The following is a 13,905-nucleotide window of genomic DNA, read 5'->3' as shown; positions in this document are numbered from 1 at the left end:
GGACCCCAGTCCCACCCAGTCCCACATCTGGTCCTTGGGGTGGAACTGATACAGATAAATTTAATTTCGTTCGCTCTGTTTGCCTGTCGCAGGACGACAGCCATTGAACTTGCATGCCAACACGAATTTTGATTTTTCTTGCTGCTCCATCCGTGACAGCCACATCCCCTGCCGTGGAAACAGGCCGTCCTACATTCCTCCTAGTCGAGACCGTCAAGGGCGCTGTCCGGGGTTATTGGCATTATAAACACGTAGCCATGCATACGGCTCTCTCGCTGATGTTATATCATCTCATAAATGGGTTTATTTGTGGTCTTAATAGAGGCTTTAGTTTAACTGTGGTCAATGTGGTACTAAGCATACATGGATGTGAGAATAGAGGTTAATAAGGGGTTCACCAGAGCACGGTGTCGCTTTTTGACTGCTATATATCCCCTAGAGCCTAGGAAATAAACTTCGAAATATTTTTAACCTTATCTTGTTAATCCTAAAGTTATGTATGAGGTATCCTTTTATTATAGACTTAAACTAAAGATGAAGCTTCAAGATGCGTAACGCTTTAAGATTTTGTTTAGTTAGAATTATTAATTCTGGAGCTATCAAAAAGACCGACTCCCTCTCTTGTCTTATTATCTTTCTTTAAAAATAAAGTTAATGGTAGTTCGATGCACTGTTCATAAGAGTTTGATGATGAATACAGTGAAAAAATGTAAATGAATTATTGGACTTAATTATTAATGACCAAGCCCAGTTTATGTTGATAAATAGTTGATAAATTTGTCACTGTCACATTAATTTTATCAGTGAATTTAATGAAAATTTATCAATGATTCATTCACTCATTGAGTTGATGCTTGATTATGCGTTGATGCGTTTTATTTTTAAGAACTTCTGATAAATTACGAATGACTGGTACAGCAGTTTCTGGATTTAGACGAACTCAAACGCACTTGCTTGTTTTGAGTGTACTTGATAATGAAGTATATTGTAAGCTCATATTTTTACGCTTCCAAATTGTTAAATGCATGAGCGTTACGCATCTTGATCTCTAGGAGATCCTTGCTTAAACCTCAATAGTTCGTATAAGAAGTTGCCCTAAAAGTTGTGAGACAAAACTATTGCTAACCGCAAAATCCATCTACTCATCCCTTGTAAAAGCGTTGAGAACGTGGCTTTGGCATTTTCCGCTTTCCAATCGAATCCGCTCGCAGAGAAAACTTTTCTATGCATGCGGGGCTTGTCGCTTCCATAAATCACACAACGACGGCAATTCCGAATAAGTTTCCATTCGCGGCATAAATCTGAATATTGCCGGGACCCGATCGGAGCAGACAACAGACCTAATCCCTGGGCAAACGTGACTCAATTATATGGGCAACCATCTCTGCCATCGCCATGTGTGTGCGGGTGCCACTCAGATTTCATATGATGTTTTTTACACAATGCATAATTCGGAGCGAATTTATGTGGAAAACAATAAAATTAAATTGTTTTCGCATTCGGCATTCGGCATTCGGCATTCAAAGGCAGCGAGCGCCCCGACTGGCAACTGCTGTTCGCATAATGAACTCATCTAGACGAGAATAATAAATTTCCCCGGCACAGCATCCGTGGCAGAAAGAAATGGCGCAGCCATTTCTGGGCACTCCCCCATTCCGGTCCCTCCGGCAAGGAGCACTCACATCTCCTCTGGCATGGTCGTATGTGATTTTATTCCAGGATCCATCCGTCCTTCGCCTCCTGCCGCCAGGTCGTAAACCACAAGTGCCCGCCTTCAGTCGAGCTGCGCTCCCCGAGTTGTGGCAGCGACTTTGTCACTCGGCTGCTTCCGAATCCTGCAGCTTCTGGCTGCTGGCTGCTGTTGCTCCTGCATCCTGGCTCGTGCCTCGTCGAGTGTTTAACTCATGAACGCCCACTTTGATTTCCATTTGAATTGTGCGCACAGACGGCAATGCGAGCCACTTGTAAAGTTGCCATATGTGCCACCGATTTATGGTCGCGGCAAGTGCCAGAATCGGAAATGGTAAAAGGAGCCCCAGGCCCGAACGAGGTGTGTTCAGCGACCTGAAATTTAAGCAAAGTTTACTCTTTCTGTTTATCTCACGTTTCAAACACACACCTAGGGGAATACTAAATAGAAATTAATCTATTTAAATATATTAATAAGACTTTGAATGTATAAGCAATTTATAAACAAAAACTCGGAACTTAGTCACCGCATTCCAAGTAAAACGTTTACGCTAGTTTGCCTTAAAAAAGTGTATTAGAAATTTATATAGAAAATTGAATCCTTCTGAGAACGTAGTATAAAACTTAAGCTTATTTTTATAAACCTGTCCCCGGCCTGCTCTTAAATTTATCTTAAATCATCTTCTCTAGTTCGAAAGCAGTTTCTTGGATTGGGCACTAGAATTCCAGAATGCTAAAGACATACGAGCAGTCCTGCACCTGAATCGGTAGTTCCTGTACTTCTTTATTGAAAAGCTGGTTCAGCAGCAGATCGTCAGGCCGGGTCTTTCCTTCGGGATCATTTGGTCCCCTTTACCTTAGCCTTTCTCACCATCTTCTTGGTGCTTTGAAACGGGGAAACACTTAGGAATACTTTCACCTGCTGCTCAGACGATTCAATTAAATGCAATTCGCACGCACACATGCGACTGTCGTCCTGGCATCCTGGCATATCGCTCCTCCTCCTCCTGCCCGCCCGCCTGTCATGTGTTTCTTTGAAAAATAGATTTCTAAAACGTTTAAGCTGCAGCATGTGTCTTGAATTTTAAACCTCCGGCCACCCCCCATAAACATATTAAAATTGCGCCAAGGTGAATGCAAGCTAGACAGCCACCCCCGGGTTCCAAGAATCCCAGGATGCCGGATACAGGATACGGGATACGGGAGTCCCGAAATGGAAGGACCTCGAGCATATGCCTTGGCCGCCAAATAGCACAAACGTGACCAAACTTTTTGTGACTCTTTGTGCATTGTTGGCAGGCGATCATTTATCTTAAATGCCAGGCCATGGAAACGGCCTGGGGAGTCCTTTGTGTGGTCCCCACCTCGGACACCCTATAAGAGGGGTAGGCTGGACTAAAGGAAAGCGGTTTCTGATTTCTGAAAATATTCAAAGAGTCTTCCCAACTTTCTGATTTACAAGTTGAAACTAAGCTAAACGTACAAATTAAATGTAAACTTTTAACCAGTCCCCAAACTTTCTATTCGAATCCTTTACATATTATATTATATTATCTTCAAGTCGGTATTATATTAAAGATGAAAGCAAATGTGGCATCAGCCACTGGAGTAGAAGGAACCTCTTAGTCTGGACACTTTGTTCTTTCGGCCATCTTTTTGGGTTGCTGGGCAACCAAGCTCTTGGTCGACCGGGGGGAAGTTTTCCAAGGTGAACGCGGGTTGCCTAATAAGGAGCATTGTGGACGATGGAATTCATGGCTCTAAGCCGCTTTGCAGGCAGGACAACCCGTAATGGTCAAAACCTTGAACGAAATGGAAATCCCGCAGTTAAAAAGGAAAAGTTTTCGCCGGGCGGAAAAAGTTGATTCATTGAACGGAAGCGAAGTTCAAACATACACATTTTGCGGGTCAGCCGGGGATCCTTTCTTCCCCGAAGGAGCTGCACTTTAATTTTAGCCAGAAACTTTGATTCAATTCAAAGTGCCCCCCCATCCTGTCAACCCCTTCATCCTGGCGCTGACACTTTTCCATCTAATTTAAAACCAAGTTGGCCAAAGTAGTTTCTTTCCCCGTTCATATTTGCATTGCAGCTGAGGCTTATAAAACTTTCTGACAAAACAATTACGGGGCATGCATAGATAAACAAACAATATATGGCCCTGCTCCTGGGGCCCTGCTTTTGTTTAAAAAGAACTTTCGGCATTTTTGTTTGTTTGCCCAGCGACTTTGTCTGGGATCCAGCTTCCTCCTTGGACGGATATTAAAATTGCAAAATTTTTAATCTTTTTTGCGAGAAGCATTTTACATATTCTATAGATTCCGGCGCACGACATAATGTCCCTATTGGGCGTTCGAGCTCCTGTCCTCTGGTCCCGGTCCCGGTACCGGTATCCTGGCAGCGAGCACATAAGGTTGAATTTATGTATGTATTCTCCGGCTCCGACTCCGGCTCCCCAATTTCCCATGCAATAAAAGGAATATCCTGCATAAGGACGTTTCCGTTCAAGCAACACCCAATCCGGCTGCTCCTGCTGCTCCTGAGTGGCAAAAGTTTTTGTCCTTGCCGCTGCCAATGCCAAGAACGTAAAATTTTTATAGACACGTAGGTGAGTGTGCGTGTGCGTGTGTGGGTGGCAGGACGGTTAAATCCCAGTTTACTACTTTAGGTGTTTACCACACAAAGGGCCAGGGGCGTGCTTCCACCTCCTCCAACTCCAACTCCTGCTCCTGCTCCTGCTCCTCTGGCAATCGTCGAATTATGCAGAAGAAGTTGAGTCTGCGCTGGGACCGAGATTGTTTCTGCCGCCGTCGTAGCTTGATGAAAGATTTTTATCATGCAAATAGTCGGGGGAGTGGGCATTACTCCTACATTTTATGGGATATCCTAGATTGGATTTATATCAGCATCTGCCGCCCGTCGAGGGCTTTAAGCCAGCCCGAAAGTTTCGAGCATTTATCACCCGATGGCTCGCGAAATATGTTTTAATCATATTTATTGCGCAAAAGTTTCGCAGCTCGGGCTGCCACTTAACTTATTGACTGTTGACCTTTGGGCGACCCTCCTGCGGATGCCGTATCATTGTTGTCCTCCCAATTCAAAGAAACTGCTACGAGAGTGTGCCGGGGTAATCCAGCGCGTGCCCGCGGCATTGTCCTTTTGTGTCCTGTGTCCCGAATCTAATTTATTTCCTCGCCACCCTGCCACCCTGCCGCATTTGCATGCGACTCGCCGGCTTGTTGTTCATTTAAAACATCTTCCATCATTTGTTGCTCCCGGCTTTACCAATTTCCCCATTGTGTCGATGTCGGAGAAGGCATCGCCGCTCCTGGCTCCCCCGCATCGATGATGATGATGATGGCATTATTATGTGTCGGCGCCTTGTTCATTTTTCCGGGCGCACACCATTTCCCTGCCCGTGCGCCCATTTTGGCCATTGGCATTACTTCCGCTTCCGTTGGCGGAGCGGGGCTGTTGTAAAACTTTTCTTTTCGGTCTTTCCTCTTGACATTTTTCATTAAAACGCATTTTTCTGTTATTTATATTTCGTTGTGGTTGCCAGCGGTCTCAGTGAGTTATGTGTCACGTTGGAGCAGTTTCCTGAAATTGGAATTCTGCGTAATTTATGTTTCATTTTATTGAATTTTAATGATTTCGTTAGGTAATAGGATTTGTTCTTCATTAATTGTGCAGGCCACAAAATGAATTGTTATTATTAAATTTGAGAGCAGACTATGGAACGTTGACAGCTATTACAAAAATAAGTTGTATATTTGATTTGGTTGAATTTGATTTCACCGATGGAATTGAATCAGCCTGTTGTTTGAATTTAAATTTAAATTCATGTTTTACCTTTGGCAACGTATGCCTAGTATTTACGAAATTAATTTACCACAGGCTTTCCGCTAAAATACACCCAATTTCCTCGGACAAACATTTTGATTTGTTATTCATTTTTGTTGGCTTTCGTGCTTATTTTCGGCCACACATGGCGTATGGGCAATTAAGGGATTACATTAAATGAACGCCAATTAATGCGCTCATTATTTATTCAGCTGTGAAATGTTCTGCGGCACATTATTGGCTTGCCGGCCATTAAACTGTACTTACATTTGGCCCACACTGCACAGAGTAGCCCTACTTTACGGCTAATTGAAACTAAGGTTAACTTTTGCACTAAAAACGCTTAAGCTTGAGCAAATTTAAGGTTTAAAGTTCGTTCTGTTCCGGCGCCTAATGATGATGGTCCTAATCCCCGATGCCCACATGTGCTGACCACCGTCCTCCATGCGGAATCCATGCACTCAAGTGGGCGGAAGTGAGGGAGAGCGGAAACTGGAAAACGGAAACTAACTGCGCGCATTTCTGGTTTTCTGGTTTAGGCAAATGGAATATTTAATTAAAACATTCGCAGACAGGCGACCAACAACGGCACCTGTAACCCAGGTGGAGCGATCCAGGTGCGATTTGCGGTGCAGGGAACTGGACTCGGGTTCATCTGCATTCCTTCCCTCCCGGAAAATTTGTTATTGCATTTATGGAAACACGTGTACGGGTGCGGAGGAGGAGGTGCGGGGGAACACAGGGACCATAACATTTAAATTTTATGCCGGCAAGGCTTTCAACGCCTGCCCAACTGGCAAATGGCAATGGCAATGGCGATGACGGTGACGGTGACGGTGATGGCCATGAAGATGACGACGATGATGTTGCCTAAGAAGACTCCTCGGAACAATAAAAATGTGACCATAAAATTATATTGTCCAGCCAGGCAGGGCAGTTGCCTTTGACTCTGCCTGGGGAGCAGGCAGCAATTTACCCCAAGTCCTCCTGGCTTAGAGCTCATCATGTATGTGTGCTTGTATTTTTATTATGCTAATAATGGTCTGAATGCCAGGCCTCTTACTGCCAGCCCCCGACGCTCTGGAGTGTCCCCGGAAAGTAGGCTGTGCAGAAATCACTGCCAAGTGGCTGCCTGAGCTGCCCTTTTACTACAGTTTAATAACCCGAACGCAAAGCCGCATCCAAATTTATGAGCATTTAAATGTACGTATACGGACATATTCCCATATTATTTATAACAGATGCTTTGGAGATTTGCACTGAGCGTAAATAAATATGAGTGGCTTTAATATAAGTGTATCTGCTGGCCGTTGGTATTATAATTCATCAGTATGTCAGAGGGGGTTTTTACTGTGCCTTTCATGAATGGTGTAAAATTATTTGATTGGGATATTACTTTAGAAAGGACTTTAGATTTGTTATTAATAGTCAAGAAAATAATATAGTTGTGTTATATACATTTTAATAGAGGTTTTTAATGGTTAAAAGAGCTATTGAAAAACAATAATGGTCATAATATGCTGACGAGCCTTTTTTCATTTCCCATTTCAGCCTAACTCTTGGAAATATTTTAACATTATGCCCAGCTCGAGGGCGAATAAATGTAATACAAATATATCAGGACTCCATAGATTGGCAGTTTCCATCCACAGTATCTTTCTTTAAAGACAAATATAGTAGGTAGTCAGCTTTATTCTCTTCTACCAGAAAAACTCTTCAGAAAACTTCGCTGTTAATCAGACTTTAATACTTGTACTATCGTGTCACCGAATTCTCACCTGCAAATTTATGTTACATAGCCTTTTGTTCCCTTTTTAAATGGTTTTCATTAGAATTCTGCAGCGGAAACTGTTAAACATCAATTAATGAAGAAGTATCATGCAGCATAAGCAACATGTAACGATTTGTTTTAAATATGGCTCCGTTTCAAACCATGGAACTCAATTAAAACTTTCCTTAGAGGAAAATTATTTGCAGCTCGTAAAAATAAATATAAATATCTTTGTAAGCTACATCGATTTCAAAATCCCTGACTCAAAGGCAACGCTATTTCCAATCACTGTTCAAAGCATACTTTGGCAGCTCAAAATGCAATGCTAATTGGACGAACCGCCCCCCTGAACTTGCCAATGAATCGAGCGATTTGCAGCCTTTGTATCAACAGTTAATTTCAATGAAGGAGCACTACACCCCTGCACCCAACATCCTGCCCTGCTGCCAGGACACGAAGACACCCACACCCAAGGACTTGGCACCGTGTTTTCGTAATGAAGTCCTAATTCCTGGCCGGGTTCCCGTGTCGTGCGAATGTCAGCAAAGGAAGCCAAGTACACGTGTCAGCATCCAAAGCAAAAGGTGGGGGCGTGGCATGTCAAGATTTATGTCTCGGCTCATTAGGAAGCTAATTTGTCATGTGCTCAGAGCTCACTAAGCCGGCGAGACTTTAAATTTTTCAACACTTTAATTGAAAATCGCCAAGGAAACAGCGCTGGGAGTTTGTCCTTTTTCTGGATAGATTTTTGAACGTTTCTTAGGTAGAGGAAAAGCATTTAAAGTTGTTTTTCCTCTCCCAATATTACAGCTTTTTTTAAATTATTTTTTATTAACAACCTTAATTATAGAATCTACATTTAAGACTGAGTAAAATTTCGAAATTTAAACTTATTTCTTTCGAAATTTTTGTGTTTGCTCATTTTTCAAGCTTACCTTCTTGACTTTAAGTTGGCAGTACTGTAAGAAACATTTAAGAAGGGGAAAATACGAGTAAGATGCCCAAATTGCCAAACTTTGTTTGCCAGAAATGCGGGGATTAACTGTATTCAAGTGCCACGAAGCAGCAGGATAGCCGAATTCCGCGCGGCTAATTTATGGGGCCAAAACCTACCCACCCAACCAAACCCCTACTAATGCCCGACTTACCCCTTTCACTTTCCCAGACAGGGAAAAAATCTGCAAAGGAAAAGAAAAGCGAATGGAAATCGGGGTCTTAGCAGTGCATAAATCTTAAACCGCAAGGAATGGGGCGACCGTAAAGCGGATTACTTTGCCGTGCATTGAAACAATTTATTTTATTGCGATTCTGGGCACTTTTCCTGGCATTTTTTCTTTCCTCCACGGATATCGTAGGCGTGTCTGCGTTGACAGTTTTAAAACAAAAGTTGTCTACTTTGCAGTTTGCTTAAACATTCGGAGCAGTCCCAGCGCCATTTAAAACAAACCAACTGCATCCGGGAAGTCCCTGCGATTGCATCCGAGAGTGGAAAAGTTTATCGCCACTTTTTGTTTGCTCAGCTGGAGGGTGCTTCTAATTGCTTTAGCTATGCAAATTAGATTCTGCGGGAGAAGGGTTGTCTTTTATGGTAGCAAACTGACACTAAATCTCCAGGAGGGATGGGGGGACAAAAATGTTAATCAAAATCCTAAACTATCAGCTAAATATATTAAACTTTTTCAACTGATACTGTCTCAATGCTTAAATGCTTGTCAATGGATTCTTATGATTATATTTATTTATAAAGCATTTTAAATATTAAAATAATGTTTTAGCTTCAGTAAATTTTAGTTAATTGTAGTTCTTAAATTTGATTTGAAAAGGTTAGAATTTAAATAGAAGGGTAATAAGGAGCGTACTTCCATTCTTTACTTTCTGCAGAAGACTGGAAGTCGTAGAACCCGCATAAAATCGTACCCATAAAATTGATACAATAAATTAACATATAATAATGTAAACAAATAAATATTTTATAATGCAATTAAGTAAAAAATTTTAGAATATATCATTGGTAAAAAAATATAAAAAGATAACAAGTCCTACTTGACCCCGACGTGATTTGAACACGCAACCTTCTGATCTGGAGTCAGACGCGCTACCGTTGCGCCACGGAGTCTTGGTGAGGGGAGGGTTCTTAACACTAACAAATTCGAATTCTTCTGATTATAGTAGATCGATTTTAGACCCTAGATTTAGTTATACTAAAATCGGCTAATCAGACATGAGCATCGGTGGTTCAGTGGTAGAATGCTCGCCTGCCACGCGGGCGGCCCGGGTTCGATTCCCGGCCGATGCAAAATATCTTTTTTTTTCTTTCCTTTATTATTTTAGAACATTCTAATGACTTACTCTTTTAATGTTATGTATAAAGATTTTATTTATACGCTTTCATTTTTCAACAAAGTGCTAAGAGTTTGTCTGACTGTAAAAAATATATATTTTCATTAGCATCACTCTGTGAATAACCGAAGGTATAACCAAAAACCCGTCAATTCTTTACTTGTGATATTCACCATCAGGTATTCACTTTTTTATCTTGTATCCTCATGTTATCGATATCCTCCGCTCAATCTCCTTTAGAATTCATGTCTGATGCTTGTGAAAAACAAAGCTTTATTGATATGGATACACCGATGAAAGAGCGCTCCAATGAAATTCCTATGCAAACTGTCTAGAGATTTACATATGTGATACATACAGCGATCGCTGATCTATTTGAGCAGTCATAGGATCCCAATGCCAGTGCCAATCCGAAGGTTATCCGACCCTAGCAGCCTCATGCTGATTGGTTTCCCGTGTTTTCCACTCCCGCCTTGACCCCGCCAAAGCGATCTCAACTCTCCAGCCGGAGCTGCTCCTTCGATTTATGTTAAAGACTGCCTCTGGACCGGGTCTCACTTATGCACTTGACTTACTGCAGGAGAGCACGCACTCGCCGGGATGGAGATGGAGGGGAACTTGGAGGACTGGGAAGACTCGTAAGTGGAAGGGAAACATTGGCAATTGTGATATCTCTTGGCAGGAACGACGTGTCGACAGGCAGACAACGGAGCGATAAGATATGCCCCATCTATTTAGTCAAAGGCCGGAGCCCAAAAAATTCAACTTGACTGTGGCCTTCAGGTGGTGCCTGGTGGAGCTGCTAAGTTGCTAAGTTGGGAAAAATTTACGCTAATCTGCTGGCAACACGCCACAGAGTTGCAGGCTCCCTCCAACCTCTGACAATTCATTAGCATTAGCCCAAAGAGATGGGGGGCTTTGTGCAGAGAAAGATAAAGTGATTGCAAATACGATTATTTAAACTAAATTTGGGATGTTTGATAATCAAAGTTGCAGTTGAATTTCTTCATCTGTTTAGCTTAATAAATCTATGTGAATTGGTCATCATTACAAGTTAATGTCATAAATAAATACTGTTTTGTTTCGGTGTAGAATCTGGCACTATGTGTACATGTGTTGTGACGCTTTGGACAATGCAAATGCGAATGTGAATGTGAGGCATTTGAACAAGCGCATAATTGCCAGAGAATTTACGATAATGTTTTAAATTAAAAAAGGATGTTGGTCCCGGCATCCAGCAACAACATCCATAGCCACATCCACGTCCACTGGCAGCATCTACCTCTCCCTGACTCCAACTCCAAACTCTGACTCTGAGGCATGGCTCTTCGCTCCTTCGCTCTGGCCGAAACGTTCTGGCCCAAGTTGAGTTGGCATTAAAACATCTTGACGCAATTTCAGCGATAAGTCGACAGCAACGAGCCACAGCGAACCCAGGGCAAAAATAATGGCTGGATTATGTACGAATCATGTCGTTCTTGTGGTCGTTGCCTTCGCTGGCCATGTCTACAGCGAAAGATCATGTTGGGAGCGAGCATGGCAAGGATAAATCAAGGCACAAGGTGGAAGGCACCTTGGCCACGGCCACTGGCCCGCTAAAAGGTGTTAAAACTATTTTTGTAAATTTAATGTGCGATAAAAGAAATGAAAATTCAACAGGTTGGTGCCGCTCGCAAAAAAACGTGACGAATTCGCGGCCAACTCGATGCGATTAACGATGCATCTGGGCCTTGGTGGGAAAATTCTGGGTTCTTGCGATTTGCGACTTGGAACTTGGCCAAGCCGGAAGTGCGAGATTGGAGTTTAATCTGGAGCTAGGCCTCGGCAATTTGCTACCTGCCGGTATCCTCGCAGGTGGCCACCCAGGGTTCGGGCCATTAACATTGTGGCGGCCTAATGAGCCGGCCGCCATAAATGGCCAAAAACATTGTGTGTGCCCCGAGAAGCTTGTAAAATTAGAAAGCAATTTCAATTGCACTATGGGCTAGTTCGGGAACCTGTAGGCCCCGGGAAATGTTAGGGGAGAGGGGAAAGTGGCTCCTAGCCATGATGGGAATGTTAATGCTCATGTTGCAGCTAATGTTGTGGGCCTGGCCGAAAAGCACTTATGCTAATCATGGCAATTAACAGTCCGACTGGGCAACCAGTTTGAGGGAGATCTCTGAGCCTCCAGGCCTCCAGTCCATCGGAATCGATCGGAGTCTGTCAGTTGGCCGTCTCAGAGGATCCGCAGAGCCAGACCCGTCGATATTGCAGGCTTGTCGCCAAGATCGCTCAACCGTTAGTGCTGATCCAGTTCCTGCCGCCCTCCTCCTCTGCACCGAATGTTAATTTAAATTAGAAAATAACGGCGCTTTATTATTATGGCTTAATCACATCGCATCACCATTAGCCGAGGCAGCAACGACAATGTCGTCGCTGATCGCTAAACTTGCAGCATGTTTTTGTGGCCGCAACAGCGATTAACACTCTCCTCTAACAGATGATGGCATAAAAGGTGTTCGGGAATCAATTAAATTTGCTGGCCGGAAGAGTCGGACACTTGGCCGGGGCCCTAAGGCCAAAAACAGAAAAGGTGATGCGAATTCCCAGCTGAAATGTGAAGCCAAAACGCTGATCAGATAATAACGAAGAGGATCTGACTATGGAAAGAGAAGTGCTAGAAGTACTTTGCTGTCGAGCTTGTCTATCTCCTCGATTACATCTAAGAACCAAAATGGCCAGGTTCTGGATTTTATCTTCTACAATAATTTGTTAAATTATGATGATTACACTTTTAATGATTAGAAAAGTAAAGCTGAAGTTAGCTGGACGGGATGTTACCAAGTTATGTTTGTTTAATTAGAAAGCAGAAGAGTTTTATTTTAAAAAGCTTTTAATTCAAGAAGTTTTTATTAATTATTAATGGTTCCAGAGGTATAAAAGTGCCAAGTGAAACTTTATGGTCTAATAACTTAAGACACTTTCAAACATTTCACTTCCGTTTGATGTTTTTCCAACATGTCTGTTTACTTTCTACATTAATAGAAAACTACACTCGAAACAACAATTTTTATACATATTTATTTTATACATATATGTATATATATACATATATATGCATAGATCAGAACTACAACAAATCAATATATGTGACGAAATAAAGTTAGAAAAATTAATATTTACAGAGGCCCTATATTGGTGCTTCTTGTTCAGCATTGAACTATGCAGTTCAGGATCTTATTTAAGCTTTTTAGCAGCTCTGATCTAACATCTTATTAGAGTTTTTAAGAATGTTCAAAGCAACTTAATACTGTGGCTCTGATAATGTTCTGAATATTGGTACTTCATTTCAATCATTTCATATGGAAATCCGTTCAGAATCTTTTGCTTTTAGTCTCGATGCAAAAGACAGAGAGACTTTGCTCTGTATTATTCATTTGATGGAGCACTACCTTAAGAAGTTTAAATTAAATATTCTAAACACAATGTGTTAAGCTCAAAGTCACATTAAATACATATATCAAGAAGGAAACCTGCTAATTTCTCAAAACCATTATTGGTATTTTACATTTTCCAAATGGCTTTCTGATTACAGAAATTCTAAATTAATTCCAAGTTATATATTTAACTCTAATGACAAGTATGAGTACCTACGAAACCTATAATCGAGGTCTTTCCAACTGAGTTTAGCTCCTTTCACTGACGTCTTAAGCTGACAGTCAGCCCATTCGAACCCAATACTGGCAAGTCAGCTTATGGATTGGTTATTTCTGAGGTGGGACAAAGCCGGCCAAGGATGTGCGACGACAGATAAGGATATTAACGCTGTCCTCGCCGCATCTGGCAACACTGTGCCAACCGGCAACCTGCTCCCATTTAACCATATGCCTACGAGGCGATATCGCCGAGGAAAAACTTGCACTTCCAGTGGAGCGGAGAATGGAGAATGGAGATCTTACACCGCAGAACGGAGAGCGGTGAGCGGAGAAAGGAGATCGAGAAACCAGAAGAAGATGCACGCAACCGGCGGGAGGAGGCTGAGAAAAATGGCATAAAAACTTGTTGCCAGCTAACCTAACCTGGTCGAAAGCCCATCCCATCGGGTCGCTTGGCTGGCAGTACCTTGCTGGCCAGTGCGGAAAGCAAGCTCGACTCGAGCAGAACTCGATCGCAAAGTCTCGGAACACTGGAGCCCGGATCGGACGGAACTCGAACTCGGAACTCGGATCGCGGAGTGCGGATTGCGGATTGCGGATGGCGATGTGCCAGCGATAGGCTAGGG

At 42.6% G+C, this 13,905-nt stretch overlaps 2 non-coding genes across 2 annotated transcripts; one reads left to right on the top strand and one right to left on the bottom strand.

Moving 5' to 3' along the window:
* Window positions 1–9,345: 9,345 nt before the first annotated feature.
* On the bottom strand, window positions 9,346–9,417 carry TRNAW-CCA (transfer RNA tryptophan (anticodon CCA)). Its single transcript has one exon. It is a non-coding gene; the product is annotated as a tRNA-Trp (tRNA).
* A 109-nt stretch (window positions 9,418–9,526) lies between these two features.
* TRNAG-GCC (transfer RNA glycine (anticodon GCC)) lies at window positions 9,527–9,597 on the top strand. Its single transcript has one exon. It is a non-coding gene; the product is annotated as a tRNA-Gly (tRNA).
* The last annotated feature ends 4,308 nt before the right edge of the window (window positions 9,598–13,905 follow it).

The sequence above is a fragment of the Drosophila serrata genome, unplaced genomic scaffold (genome assembly GCF_035046125.1).
Source record: "Drosophila serrata isolate PLE 108 unplaced genomic scaffold, ASM3504612v1 contig_347, whole genome shotgun sequence".
Lineage (NCBI taxonomy): Eukaryota > Metazoa > Arthropoda > Insecta > Diptera > Drosophilidae > Drosophila > Drosophila serrata.
This window is presented reverse-complemented; position numbering and strand designations above follow the sequence as displayed.